General features: G+C 37.2%; 1 protein-coding gene across 2 annotated transcripts in view; it reads right to left on the bottom strand.

The window, feature by feature from the left end:
- Positions 1-15,256, bottom strand: part of LOC124218794 (chondroadherin) — an 82,617-nt gene that overhangs the window by 47,547 nt on the left and 19,814 nt on the right. Inside the window, exon 1 of one of the 2 annotated variants that reach the window (XM_046625626.2) lies at positions 5,227-5,792. The exons of the other annotated variant lie outside the window; for it this stretch is intronic. The gene's annotated coding sequence lies outside the window, so the exon portion shown is untranslated. Of the gene's footprint in view, positions 1-5,226; positions 5,793-15,256 lie in introns of those variants that run through there. 2 annotated transcript variants of the gene reach the window in all.

Raw genomic sequence — 15,256 nt, 5'->3', positions numbered from 1 at the left:
TATTTCAGCACCATGTGTGAGCGAGCAGTGTACATTTTGAAAGAGTCGGTAAACGGTGTTTACCCTCAACTATTTCGGGCCAGGGCAGTACGATTTTTTTTTTTGGTTTTTGCTGAAACAATGTCTAAATATTAGTTTTTGCCAAATTGAAAATCCGTTCAAAGTTTAGGACTTTCTGTTCAAGTCTAACAGGCTTCGCATGCCACGTGAATCTTTCAATTTAACCGACGTGACATGTTCGTGTCATAACGAACGATCGTAAAGATGATTTGAAAGAGAAATTTTACCAAAAAAACGTGCAGACACATCCGTTCTCTAGTTTTAACGTCGATGCCTTTTTAGCTGCGTACGATAAAGTTCGCGAGACGCTTGAAAGGTGCGTGAAAACTCACGTGAATGAAGTTGCAGGAGTCGTTTCGAATTCAGAGTTTCAACATGTTTTTGTCAAACTACTTTGAGGATTTGTGGGTTAATTGTACCAAGAGCCCTTGAATTCACAAGCTAACGAGGTGCATTCCAGCACGCCTAAGAGCAAGTCTTGTACCAAAACGCTTTTTATTCTATTCCCGTAAAATGGTAGACCAGATTTGAGTGAGTTTGAAAATCCTGCTGTCTGTGAAACTGTCTTATTCCTTGTGTTTATGTGATAAGTTTGAAGCCCAATAGCGATTAAAAGCTGAACTCTACACACGAGGAAAAGTCGTCAATATACGTCTATTCGTAATAAAATTACGCTCTCAGTTGCCATTTTTCAGGATAAATCTTGAATTTGAAATCTTGATTCTTATCTTGTCTTCGTCTACTCGTAGAAAAAGAGCCCCCTTATTTACAAGAACTGAGCAAATATTGAAGTTTATTCAAATTCGTGAATATTTCACAATAATCCTATCAAAACTGCTACAATCAAAAGTTGGATGCAGGTACCTTAATTGATATCAAATAACTAATCAAAAAAATCAGGAACATCGTTGTGATCATCAATTTTTTGTACAATATTCGGAACGATTCTATCGAGGATCGTTATTCCGGGTAAAAAATGGACAATAACTTTGTTCGATACGGTAAAACGCGAGGCGGGCGATTCTTGATGGGAATAAATTTGATTCGTTCTATGTAGAAGCACGTGCGGATAGTTCCAAGTAAAAAAAGCAATATCGTAAAGGTGGCCAGTTACCGTTTCTGCGAGAGAAGAATTGTCTGGAAGGAATAAGAAGAAGTCTCGACGAGGGTGGCGGGAGAATTTCCCCCTTGACGTTAATCAAAATGATGGAGAAGGGCACCGAGTGACAAGACGAAGGGTGCATCTGCTTAACTGGCTATTTTTCGAACTGTGCAGTCAAACCACCCGTTGAATATTACCTCTAAAACGGAGCCGGTTAATCAGAGATCTGAAAATTTTAACCCTTCGCAAGATTAACCAAATTTCAAGTGCAATTTCAACCATAAATTTACACGCCAATGGCCTTCATTCGTAGACCAAAGAACTACACGGGAGTATTTAAAGCGGCGCTCTTTGCCGCATCCCATGGTGGTCTTCACAGATGGCGAGAAACTCGTTTATCCGAACTCCTCTCATCTTCAAAGAATGTTACATATGATCCTATAATCATTTCCATACCGCCTGTCGGTTGACGCTAGATTTGTAGCTTTTCTTAATGTTCGTTTGTTGAGTGAATGTGCCGATCCAACGACTGTCGACCAGCTTTTTGGAGTAAAAATTTTTAACCGACTGCAATTTGGATGTGTTACAGTGTAAAATCAGATATAAAATTCTTTCATTTTTTATGCCTTCAGGCTTCAGCGTTAACGAGAACGACATTGATCAGTTTTATCACGTTTTCGAATTGAACCTTCATCTTTGAATTTTTAGCACTTCCTGTGACCGAAAAAATATGACCCGATGCGTTCTCGTGTAAAAAATCTTTTTCTTCCGAACACGAAATCCACCGTAATGTAGATTCTCGAGGACTCTCAAGAAATAAGTTGTGGTTTGATATTTCAGTCTCATAATATACACATATAATTGACGATAAATCGGTATAAAATTCCGCAGATCTCGAATTTTTTTAATAAATTCAATATCCCCGGATTATTTATACCGATTCAATTACGGTCTCACTTTCGTCCCACTTTAAAAACTTCCGGAAATCATCCAAAACACCTACTATTTACCCAAAAAAGTGAAAAACTTTTTTTTTACATATTCGGTATTGAAATTATCAACAAAACCCTGTCTTCGACAGTTTCTGAGGAATCTGCATTGAAATAGAGTTCATACACGGAAGGATACGGAGTTTTTTTTTTTTCTCATACCGAAACTCGTTAGTCAATACTTTTCTTCCGACAATAGGAAGTGCTAAGGTTTTGAGTATACACTACAACGTATTCAAATTGTAGCTGTGTCGATATTTGCACCCTACAAAGCGTGACCGAAAGTTTTTGAATCAGCCCAAAATATATGATCGAAGATGTGGTTTTTTACGTATAAATACCAAAGGGATTGATTTTCTTTCATTTTTATGGTTGGGTATACGGGACCCCAAGATGTACGACTTATACGTGATATTTAAACAGGGGTTGGGGTGCGCATTGATCAGCAAGGATTTTCCCATTGCACCGGCCATAAATTTACCGCCCCCTTTTCTTTTCGGTTGAAAAAAAGAGAAGGAACCCGGGAGACGAAAGGCTGGTCGAAGCCCCGTGTGAATACCGAATGCTTATTAGTTATCACGATCTCCTTCGAGCCTGGCGACGTAATTCCACGAATATCGGCCGATGAACAACTCTTTGGTATTAATATTGACTGCGAGACGATAGATTATTAAATTCCACGCGTCTGTACAACACAACTGAATTTCTAATCGACTCCGGCGCTTCGGGTGTCGGAGGTATGCGCTTTCTCATTTCAATAAGCTCGACGCTCACGAGATGCTAATTATATTTCTATTTGTGCGTTTGATGCATTATGCATTACATACACGAATGTAAAAACCGACGCCTTGATTGAACTCGGGCATGAAGTTTGGATAATCTTAGACGGAAGTAATTGCTTCGTAGGGTCAGATATTTTTTTCTCAATACGATATTGCGACGGAGATAAAAATGGAATATGCTAGATCAGTCCTGCACTGATCGTGAGAAAAAAGTCTATTCGTTGGCGTTGCGTGAAATTCTAGTAATATAGGTATCGTACACTGAGAAAAATTTCATTCGTTACAGTAACTGGAAAAATTCAGTGAAACAGGTATCGTTAAAATAACTGTTTGAATATTGTTGGAATTACGAAAAACGAGCAACGCGTAACCATTTTGCGCTATTGTCGATCCTTTTTTGGTAATTGCGACGCAAAATCAGTTTCTGAGGTTTACTCTACCTTTTTGGTTAAATAAGGCTTTAACATTAATTTAATGCTGCACAAGCATTAAATTTTCGAAACGGTCACAAGAAAATATAGCAACAGTGATCGTAATGAGAAAGAATAGTAACGGATACTAGACTTTCCGGTAACAGCTACAAAACTAATTTTCATTTTCTACCTGGAACTATATTTTTCGACTGTGGTAAAAAATTAAAATAGTTAAGGACTGAGCGGTAACCGGAATTAAAAATTTCTGTCAGTGTAGGTTATACGCATGGATGATTGAAAATGTGGATGTGTTTCAGGAAATCGTACCTCGACAACCAATTATTTTAATTAATTAAGGTCTGTTTTTTTCAAAAGTATGTTTCATCAAGCTTGTTCTACGTATTTTTTCATTACAATGAATTATTAGATAGCATTGATATTAACAATAACGTCAACAATTTCACTCCGTGACATGTTTTGCGCTGCTATCTCGGAAATGGCTGAACCGATTCACTTCACAGTCAGAAAATTGTAAATTTTAGACGAAAAATATAGAACTTCATTTTCAAACAGTCGCTGTTTTGTTGGAGAAAAAAAAAAGACTACGGATTATCGTAAAGAGAATAAACAGTACAAAGTACTGTCTTTAAATTTGTAAATAAGTAAATCGGTGAGGTCATTTTTGAGATATCATGGGCAACGCAAACTGTCTTACCGAGCGAAATCGTCGAAGTTATTATTAATAACAATGCTATCCATGAATCGATTCTATTAGAAAAAATATCTAAGTTTCTATTTACACACTTTTGAATAGAACATACACCGATTGAGTTGAATTATCGGTTACGCAGTGGTAAATTCCAAAGATTCACTCAATTTGTCAGCCGTCGATTCAAATATACCTATACACCTTTAAATATTGTTGAAATTTAAAGAAAATGTGCTACAAGCAACTATATACAACATTTTTCTGGTTTTTAAAACATTGCATCACTTGTTTGTACAGTTTAAAATATTTTGTTACTTTCACAAGGCCTTGAAATCAATTTATCGTTGCACCAATATCAAGTTATCTCAATAATTACGTGAAAATATACTGAAAGTTATCCTAATGAAAAAAATAGTAAGACGTACTGCAGATATTCTGGTCAGATTAACAAAACTCGGTTTCATTTTGTGTCTAAAAAATGAAAACAATCAAGTTCTGTGTACAGTAATCACAACCAGAAACTACTTTCGGTGTGATCTAATTTTCGCATTCAACAAATGCTGGGCTATCAGATTGGGTCGGGAATACACTAAACAAAATCAGCCTATGCCGCGCTTGCCGATCATCGGTAAAAACATACCCAGCTGCAAAATATTGCCCTGATTCGCTAATCTCAAGTGCATTCAGAAGTGTGGACGTGGTACAAGTTCTAATTAGTTCAACGTCGTTAAGTGCGGGGTGTGAGATTATATTCATTGCAATCGACCTTGCAGGCAATTGCAATTATCTTCGATACCAATTGTTCCCTAGAATCTTTTGATTAAAGAATCTCTCTCGCGTATCCACTTTCCGCGGTATTCAAGGCTTCACAATATGCACGTTCAACATCCGAGAGCTGCGATACAGAGACGGAAATGGAAATTGGAAACACGACGAAACGTCAGTGGCTTTTCCTCTCTTTCTCACTCTCTTCTCTCCTGCTTTCAGAAGACAAAGAAACGGACTCTATGATTAATTCGTTAGATCCTTCCAGCTCGACAATGCTTCTCAATAAAGATTTGGACCAATTCCAGACGAACTGGCGCATGCTGCTCTTAGGGAAATCACTCCGCTATGAGCATCGGCAGGGTTAATAACTTTAAAACGTAACTGGGATGATCAGGTTACTCACTTTGATTGATACGGCGATCAGATATTGCTGGGAAAATTGAAGGGCAGGCACTTTTTCGTCATGTCCTAGCAAGGAACGACGCTTCTTCTCACTGCCAGAAGCACCTTGAGGAGTGGTCGATTGTACAGTTTCTGGGGTATTCGATCTAGGAAGGATATCATCCGGAGCAGGTGCTCGACGACATTGTTGCCGGGAATCGGAGATGCGGAATATCGAAGCTCCAAGTCGTGGGGAAGCACATCTGTAAACCACTTCACTCCATTGTCCATGAGAGAATCCCCGCTTTTGACATCGCTACCTAGGCCGAGCTGCCAGCATAGAGACTAAATTCGGCAGGATTTCGGCTCGCGTATCGTACGAGAGAAGCACTTGGAACAGGTTCAGTTACCACTGGTGACTGGTATCGAATTGTTCCGTTCGATTTAAAGCGCAGTATTTTCTTTTCCGGAACCCTGCGGAAGGGCGTCGCGACCGTTTCGTCCGGCGTTGATACTCACGCAGGACTTGAGAATGAACTGAGGCCGATCTTGGCTGGCTCGAAACTTGACGGTGGGCATGGAAGGTTTTCCGAGGTCTGCGCAGGCGAGCTCGGCTAAGCGGGAAGAGCGGGAGAGCGGCGAATTCCACCCCGACGCACCAACCCCATTCACCGCGGCCCAACCCCAACTAGCAGCAGGTATAAACGACTCGCGGTTGCCGAACAACCGGCCAAGTCGCTTCTGCTCCTTGTCGAGTAACGAATTTCATTTGCGAAGGTTTCTTACCCTTGAAATACGTTTGCTCTGATAGTACCGGTCGTTTATCTGTCTCGATTTCCCTGAACCGTAGAAGGAGCTGCTCTTATCATTAATAGTTTGGAAGCTTCAAGCTAACTGTACACCGTGGCACCATGTAAAGACTTCGGGAGAACCATGCAGCTTTATTGTGAAATGTATGCAATGTAAATTGTAAGGATACAGTACACTTGGGAACAAGGAATCTGAGACGGCTAATTTTTTACACTAGACAGTTATGTTGGGAATACAGAGAGACCTGCAGCGCCACAGTCGGCCGAGCGCGAAACTGACTCAATCTCAATAAACATAACATAACCCATGACCGTCGAATCTAACCTTAGAATACCGCGGGAATAATGACTTCTTGGATTGACACGTATTCTAAGGTTAGATTCGACGATCATGGGTTTGTTTCGCACTCGGCCGACTGTGGCGCTGTAGGTTTCTCTGTGTTGCCAACGTAACTGTCTAGTGTAAAAAATTAGCCGTCTCAGATTCATTGTCCCCAAGTGTACGTACGGACAACTTAGTTCAAAATAGATATATCATATATACATTTGCTGTTATATAGGTGTAATACGGTCAGTTAAGGTGTCTTCTGCACGGGGTCACGTGATCGATTTCACAATATTCGAGTAATTCTCTCAGAGTAGTCGGTTTTAGAATGGAAAATTTAATAAACAAAGGTTATTCATTTTCACTTGTGAAGTCTTGAATGACTATTACACAAGATGTTTTCCCGTTTTCATGGATTTATCAGTCTTCTGGAACTCAAAATGTCCAAAGCAGCGAGAGGAATGACGATTTTTCGCGCTGAATGCAATATGTACGTTTGAAGTTTCTAACCTCAAAACGTGGCGTTGAGTTGGTGCTCCACATCAATATGGGAGTGTTTTAGTTACACTGTCGAAGTAATTATTTTTTAGGGCGGAAAATATTATTAAGAAAATAATATTTATTTTTACTTACGAACCATTCAATGACCTTTAGTTCGAGTTGTCAAAATATCATTTCCGTGCACAAGCTGTTTATTAATTTCAATGTATTCAACATTCTTCTGGGCCTCAAAGCGTCCAGAGACAATTACTATTTGATGATTTTTTCGTGCTCAACCCAACACATGCAACATTTTTCTAACCTCAAAATGTGGCATTGAGTTGTTGTTGTACAATAGTTTCTCTTGAAAACATTACCAGTGATTTGTTTTAATAGAAAATGCAAAGTTAGCACTGGCGAGAGGACATGCCGCCCTCAGTTGTGATATTAAAAGTTAACAATAAACTTTGCTGAAAAAAGATGGTGGCAATAAAAGTTTTGCAACGTCAATTAATCAGTTTGATGAAATAGATCTCTAGATGGTGCTGCCCGGCGAATTCATCATCAACTAGCGCCACCTATTACGCAAATCTTAACGGTTGTTTATCGGTCCAGACGAATGACGAACAAAGGCGATTAAAAATTTTTATTGTCGGACATCTATGGTATATTATTTCTTTAATTATTCAGAGGAGAGTAAGAAATATCCGTTGGTTTCAGAAAATATTTGTGACAATACAGTGAATACGGAATACAGTGTGATGCGATTATTTCATTTTTTCGTAAAACTTCTATTAAATTTGAAATTTTTTGTAATGTGATTGTTTAGATGATACGGAATACATTCAGCCAGGGCCGCTAAATTATTATGTGAATCAATAATCGCATAATTTGCGAAATATAACCTCAAAGCTTGTTTTACAGCGAAATAAATTGATTCAAAAGCTGTAAGTTATTTATTCAAGTGTAAGTGACTAAAGCGTACTTTCTGACTAATTGCTATCGTGAAATCACTGGAAAAATTTACATAAAATGAGAGATTTTTGTTAAAGCAATGAAGCTTGAAAAATATTGCATATTGTATTCTTGTGAGGAAGAAGCTTCTTTGGCTGCATCAAATTGAATTTTGAATTGGATTCATGAATCTTTGGCATAAACTTGGTCATATTAAAATTTATAAACGACACTTCTCGGGGATACTGGCATGAATTAGAATTAGACCAAAAATAGCAGAGTTTAATACCTTTGAAGGCTTTGATTATAAAACCCTTTCTCATTTTCATACCTTAGCTTGTGCTATTCGAATTGTATCAGTGTGCGATAATGATGCATATCAGGGATGCTGTGTCATCCGATTTTACCATCTTTGGCACTAATAAAATGACTGGAGATTGTGATAGCGATTGTGATCGATGGCGCAATAACAGCGAGTAATTTAATGCGCAAGTAAAAATGTTGTCTCGGCTTTTGGATTTGAGTCAAGTTGAAATTGCACTCGGTGCTATTACCTTAAAAAAGAAAAATTGACATCTTCTGAAATTTGTTGTGTGTTTTAGAATCGTGTGATTTTGGTACAAACAAATATCATCCGAGTTCTGTATGCTTGTTATTGATATACATACATTTTTTCAGTTTCTTCTTTCAAATTACACCAAAATAAAAGTGATAATTGTTTGTTTAAAAATAGAATTTTACAAAACATATTTGGATTTTAGGATCCCCATTAAGTTTCAGGTTTCGGTACACGATACAGGCTGTGCACTAAGACAGCCACTTTTTCTTTTTATTGTTTTAGCTCGGTTCAAACTGCTTCAAATCACTTGTAACCACTTGAAAATGATTCAAGACTCCATGAAATTAGGTTGAAACTGTTTTTAATCATTTAAAACTCCTTGAAATTACTTGAATCCACTTCATAATCGTTTTAAGCTCCTTGAAATTAGGTGAATTCAAACTGTTTAAAATCACTCGAATCACGTTGGAAATCGTTCGTTATTTGATCTGTGAGTGAATAGGTTCCGGGTTATTCCTGAGGATGGTTCGACCCCGTCGCTATAGCGATGAGACGAGAGACCTGAACGACGCCTTGTGCTTTGGCTTCCTTCCCGGCGCGCATCGGTTGGAAAACAGTCGGCTTACTTGCAGCGCGTTGTTGAAACGCAAAAAAGTTGGAATTGAAATGCCGGAAATTAAAACAGGAACAGAACGCAGCTCGGGAACCCGGGCCAAACCCATAAAGTGTAGCTTTTGGCTTTGTCATCGGTTCCGCCCGCAGTCGGAGAATTACTTCGACCGCTATCTCAAAATTTTACATTTTCTAAGACCGTTGACCTCTCTGACCCGAGCATCAACCCAAAAAGGAAGGAAGAAATATTCTACATGATAAGATACGTGAGGATATAAAGACAAACTATAAAAACACGGAAATTGATTTGGGTTTTTTTTTTCGGTACTTGGTTGACTTTGTGGGCTGAAAATGATTTCTTCGAAACTTTTTATGTACAACTGATGTCGAATTAGGAGAAACAAACCTTTATATAACACAAACAGGTCTTACGCGTTTTTTCATGCGTGTTTTCCGTAAAAAAAAGTTCGTTTCTGTGACGGTAGAGTGAGTCTGCGAATGCGCATGCGCAGAATACCGAAAAGGCCAGCGCGCATGCGCTGTCGCGATCAAATCTGACACCGTGCGGCCCTAACCTCAATTTCGTGCTTCGTGAAAAATACAAGTAACATACTCTTGTTATATAAAGAATCGTGTGCAATAAGAATGCAAAGGTCTTCTCATCTAGCTTATTTGCAATATTCGTCTTCGGATCACCTCCGATTTACATTCCAAGATCGAGTTTGCCTTATACAGTATACTATTTGATGACATCCATAATTTTTTGGCACCTTATAAACGACACTTAAAGTGCTATAAAGCAATCCACTTCGTGTGTGGGGCTTCTATTTTTTTTTTTTCCTGAACTTTGTCTTAATATTGGACAACAAAGGTTCTGACGGCTGTTTCCACATGAAGAATGATTTACTTTATAACACGTCTGCTGGCTTTCTAGTAAAGCATGAAAAAATTTCAAATCAGTTAAAGCTCATAAAAAAGCATGCTTAGGTATTATTATTTCTGTATTTATTATATTTCACTTGAGTATAAGTAAGAAAATTTATATGAGATGTCAAAATACAGACATTAACTATGAGAAGAAAATAGTGCATAGTCATTCTTCTCAGGACATACTCGTATACTCGTTTCATCCAAAAGTGTGTGATCAATGAATTGATTTTTTTTTCCAATTGACCGGTTAGTTGGGAAAATGATTAATCGATTAACCGGAAAAATAGTTGATCGATTAATTGCATAACCATAATATGGCCAAATAAAAACCGTTTCTCGTATTTCAGCTGCAATTTGTGTTTTTGGCCCTATGAAATTTATCCGTACTTTTGTAAAAAAATGTTGTGTTGTCAAAAGTTATATGTCAGGGGGTCTATGAGATTCAATGATGCTTTGTGTAAAAGAAAGTGAAAATAGGCGAAGCATCGTGTCCATCATTTTCAGTTCTATTTTGCGCACTTACGTTTCCAGAAATTAACAAATACCGAGTTCAAATTAATAGTAACCAGGAAGAAAGAGGGGAGGAGACATATCTCCACGTTACAAAAGTGGGCCATATTCTGGTCGGGAGTTTGTCGTTCCAATAACACCGCTCGCAGCGCTGGCTTCGTCTGTTGCACTGGAAATTTGAACGCGCTACAGGCGTACCACAATAAAGAAAAAAAAAAAAACGTGCCTGATGGCTGGCAAGACAAAATAAACTGTGAAATCCTTACAGACGCCATCTTAACGCTTTTTTATCGGAAATTGCGAATTTGTTGTGTAATATTAAATGTAACTATCTGTTAGTAATTAACTCCTGCCACGTAAGTCCTTTGTAAAAAAATTCGTATTAATTTTGCAGTTTGGCCGTATATTTACGCTTAAAATGCAAAGTTAACGAGTGAAATAATTTTGTATATTTTGATGTTAGGAAAAAATAAATCTTTCATTTACGAAAAATTAAACACTAACAACAAGTACCTGCTTGGAAGAGTATTAAAGGATCACGCATCAATTTTCTTCAGATGTCTAGAATAGACATTTTGCCAAAAATCTACTACCGTATACGAATCTAGATATTGTACTTGTAGTGCTGTAAAAACTATAAAAACCATGTGCATTAGAAGTGAAAAATGTCATTATTAAATTAAATCATACTTTATAATACAAATTTCTATTGATATTTTTCTTAGGTCCGAAAGTGAGACAATAATTTCATACTCATCTTAATTGTGACCATAACTTATTAGATTTTGCGGACCTTTTCCGTGACAAAAATATATGTATAGAATATAGAGGAGCAATTGCAGTTATACGGGAAAATGAAAGAGGCCTGTACGCCACTTCACGTCACTCTCATATCGGCCGATAGCCTGTTCAGACGAAATGTTATCCGTGAATTTAAAGCGGGAACTCGCTCGACACTCACGATCAGCCAGTCATTTCGAATTCACAAGAGGCATCGACGATGGCGTACTCAGAGTGAAGGAGAAGTATTTGCCAAAATTTTCGGCTAATATCTCGACAAATACGATCCGTAGCTGAGACGAGGTACCGATTTTTCATTACAAATCGCTTTAAATTATAAGATATATTGTAAAATCGCTTCATTTTCCGCGATGATCATTTATTTTGTACAGAAACTTATTATTTCGCACATTCACTGAGATGATTTTTTTCTGCAATACTCGATTCAATGTTGTGCATTTGTTGTTCAAAATCAATATCAGCTTAATATTGAAAAAGTAAAAATTCAGCCTTACCACAACGTGATAACGAAACTTGTGAACGTAGAATTTTTGAGAATAGCCTGCTGAATAAAACGAATCATCGCAGCGTAAGATTAAACGAATTTACTGGATTTTTCACCATTTTAAAACGATTTGAAATGAAAAATCAATATCGAAGCTCTTGTTTATGATTTCGATATGTCTTTTCGTGCATTTGTAGAAAAATCTCCGTGGCTCAGATCAGTGGATGAGTATCTCACGATAAAACTATTGATTAAATATTTATTCCCAATTCATAAATTTCCAGAGAAAAATAGTTAAAATTTTGTATGCTCAATAAATCGGTGGATTGGTTCCGAATATGTACGAGAAGGAAAATACCGATTTATAAAAACGTTGTCCAACAATCGATACTTTTCAATACTTTTATCATGCGGTAGTAGTAAGTTCCGTATTTATCAAATTAGCGACAAAAATCCGTTTAGAATTCCAAAAATAGACGATACTGAAATTACGAACGAAAGCTTACAGATACCGATGCTTCGTTTCAAATCGCTTCAATGTTGCTAAAAATCCGGGAGTTTCGTTCGATTTCACTTTCGCATGGCTCATTTTAACAAGACGCTTATTTCTAAATATTTATCGACGGTGACACATTTATTTCATCCGATATTGCCGATGATCAAGAAATGGTGAAAATTGAATTTACCACTGACAAAGGAAAAAAAAATCTGTTTCCGTGACTATAAAAAATCGTTTTCGCTTAATTTTTTTCTACTTTTGAAGAGATGTTCATACCTTAAAACTGAAATAATTCGATAAATGTTCAATGTGCGATTATTACTTGACAAAATCACTTGAGGGTCTAGATTTTTTGTCAACCAGCCTCCTCGAATGTTTGTAAGGGATGAAAAATAGAGTAGCATTATTTTAACAACTCCGTGTATCCAACGCCGAGAAGTTTTTTCTCTCCCTCATCCCCTCTCTCTCTCTCTCTCTCTCTCTCCTGTTTCGCCTACGGCACGTTCACCCGAGCAATAACTCCATTGGATTGGATAACGTGACTGTCATTTTTCGCGTGAGTTAAATTTGTGGCAAAAGTTCACTCGCCCGGCATGAAATCGTAGATGTACCCCCGGGTTCACAATAGACGGTCAATTGCGTCCACTCATCGTCAGTCGACTATGGCTTTAACGTGGCCCTCACGACCGCCACCACCACCATCATCATCACCACCACCAGACCCGTTATACGTACAAAGAATACGTAATCAAGACCCGTGGAATATCTTCAACCGTCATCCGGAATGTTAATTAAATCGTCGTACTAAAATACAGCCCCACGAAACTTCCATCATGGGCGAGAAATAATTTATAATGCAAATGCAACGCGTGCTTCACAGCCTTTCCCTTTTTCCTCCTCCGCTATTTATACTATATACCGTACACGCGTTCTCTTCCCCTCGGTTCTGTTTTTTTCTTTTCATTTATCGTCTTTTTCTTACTTTCCCGCGGCTCTCTCCTCTTCACTTTTCCTCGAGTAGGTCATGTAAGAAATTAACCCTCGATTGCGTCGCGTGATTCTCGACTTGAGATTCCGTCTTGAGCTGATCGGTAAGCTTCAACGAATGATGACTTGGTTAGAATTGCTAACGATCCGGTGGATCCGGATTAGCAGTTGAAATATTCCCCGTCATTAGTCGTGGATTTTTTTCACTTCTATGAACACGCACGCATGCGCAAGAACAAAAAAAAAAAAAAATAAAAAAACAACTCATACATACGTGTATAAGGAGCATCCCATCGTGCCATCTCCATCTCATTTTTCATTTAGTTGAAACCTTTCCAAATGATGTGGAAAAGCTTCTTCCATGTAACCATTCAAGGGTTATGAATACTTGCACTGCGACATTTTCAGTTCCGGTTACCGCTCAGTCCTTAACTATTTTCAATTTTTACCACAATCGAAAAATATAGTTCTGGGTAAAAAATGAAAATTAGTATTATAGCTGTTACCAAAAAGTCTAGTATCCGTTACTATTCTTTCTCATTACGGTCACTGTTGCTATATTTTCTTGTAACCGTTGCGAAAATTTAACGCTTGTGCAACAATAAATTGATGTTAAAGCCTTGTTCAACTAAAAAAGTAGAGTAAACCGAACGAACCGATTTTGCGTTACAATTACGAAAAAAGGATCGACAATAGTGCAAAATGGTTACGCGTACCTCGTTTTTTCTAATTCCAACAATATTCAAAAAGTTTTTTTTAACGATACCTGTTTTAATGAATTTTTCTAGTTACTGTAAGGAATGAAATTATTCTCAGTGTGATCCTTTTGTGGTTGAATTTTTTTAAAGCCCTAAAAACCGTCTATATTAAATTTTTTTGATCCAATCGATTTCCGGTCCTGATTCTCATTGTGAACTCAGTGTTGTCCATATTTTTTCGGTATTGCAAAAATATTACATTCGTGGAAATGAACGCTTATTTTTTTTTCTGAATTCTGGAATTGAGTCAGGAAGACTTGAAGGTTCTAAAAGCCTAACAAAAGTTGGCACGCGAATGTTTTAGAAGTGTAAGAAAACACTTTCCTAACAATTTTTGACTCCTTGATAATTGTGTTGAAATTATGCAAAATGCCAGATGAATTTTGCTTTCTACTTTTTATAGTATGTCTGTAAAATTTTCCCTGTATGCTATTTCACCTTATAATTAATTTGATCATGTCTGTTGAGAATTTGAAATTTTTTCAAGAATTTAAAAAACTGTCAAACATTAATTCTTGTGAATTCAAAACTTTTCAAGTGCTGAGTGGTGCAGACAAAATAAGATCTAAAATAAAATAAAAACTTTCTGAAAAAATTATTTCAATTTGAAGTGAAACTCCAAGAAAAAAGATATTTCGTACCTGACGAATGTAGGCTGCTACGAATTTAAAAAAAAACAAAAAAAAAATAGAAAAAATCTAAACTCATCTTAAACTGATTTGCAAGCATCTCCCAGTGTTTCAACTGCAGACTGTACTTTGTACATCAATCATACTGCAATGCCAGACGTTGGTGGTCTACAAAAATGAAAGATAACATTTCAACCCATAAATTATACAATTTCATAATTGAAAAATACTGGCAAGTTCAAAACAATTAGTTCAATAAAATAGCCAACGGGGTGACTATAAACAGATGATAAGATAACGGCTATTTTGTCATCTTTTGTGAATGAACTTTGCTATAGAATTATTATTGTTATAGGTTACTAAATAGAGCTGCGCCTAGTTTAACAACAACTGGACAGCTTATAAAAGATGTCTTATATATTGAGAATCTGTTGTATGAATTTATACAGAAGTTTACAAAATGCGTCTGATATGACAAAAGTCTGATTCGAATAAATCAATTTCCTAGACATGCATTTTAAAAATCTGGGGTTTTGACGCGAAAAATACCATGCTTCGAATGGAATCATCAGAACAATTTTTTGCTCCCGGAAGGTTGGGTAATTTTCCAAAAATATTTTTTCAAATCCGTGGCCGAAAACAAATCCATGAATGAATGAACTTTAAATTTTTACAGGCCACACTTTTTTACACAAAGAACACGTCAAGTTATAAA

Source organism: Neodiprion pinetum, chromosome 5 (genome assembly GCF_021155775.2).
Source record: "Neodiprion pinetum isolate iyNeoPine1 chromosome 5, iyNeoPine1.2, whole genome shotgun sequence".
NCBI lineage: Eukaryota > Metazoa > Arthropoda > Insecta > Hymenoptera > Diprionidae > Neodiprion > Neodiprion pinetum.
Note: the sequence above shows the minus strand (reverse complement) of the source record. Positions and strands in the feature narration are given on the sequence as shown.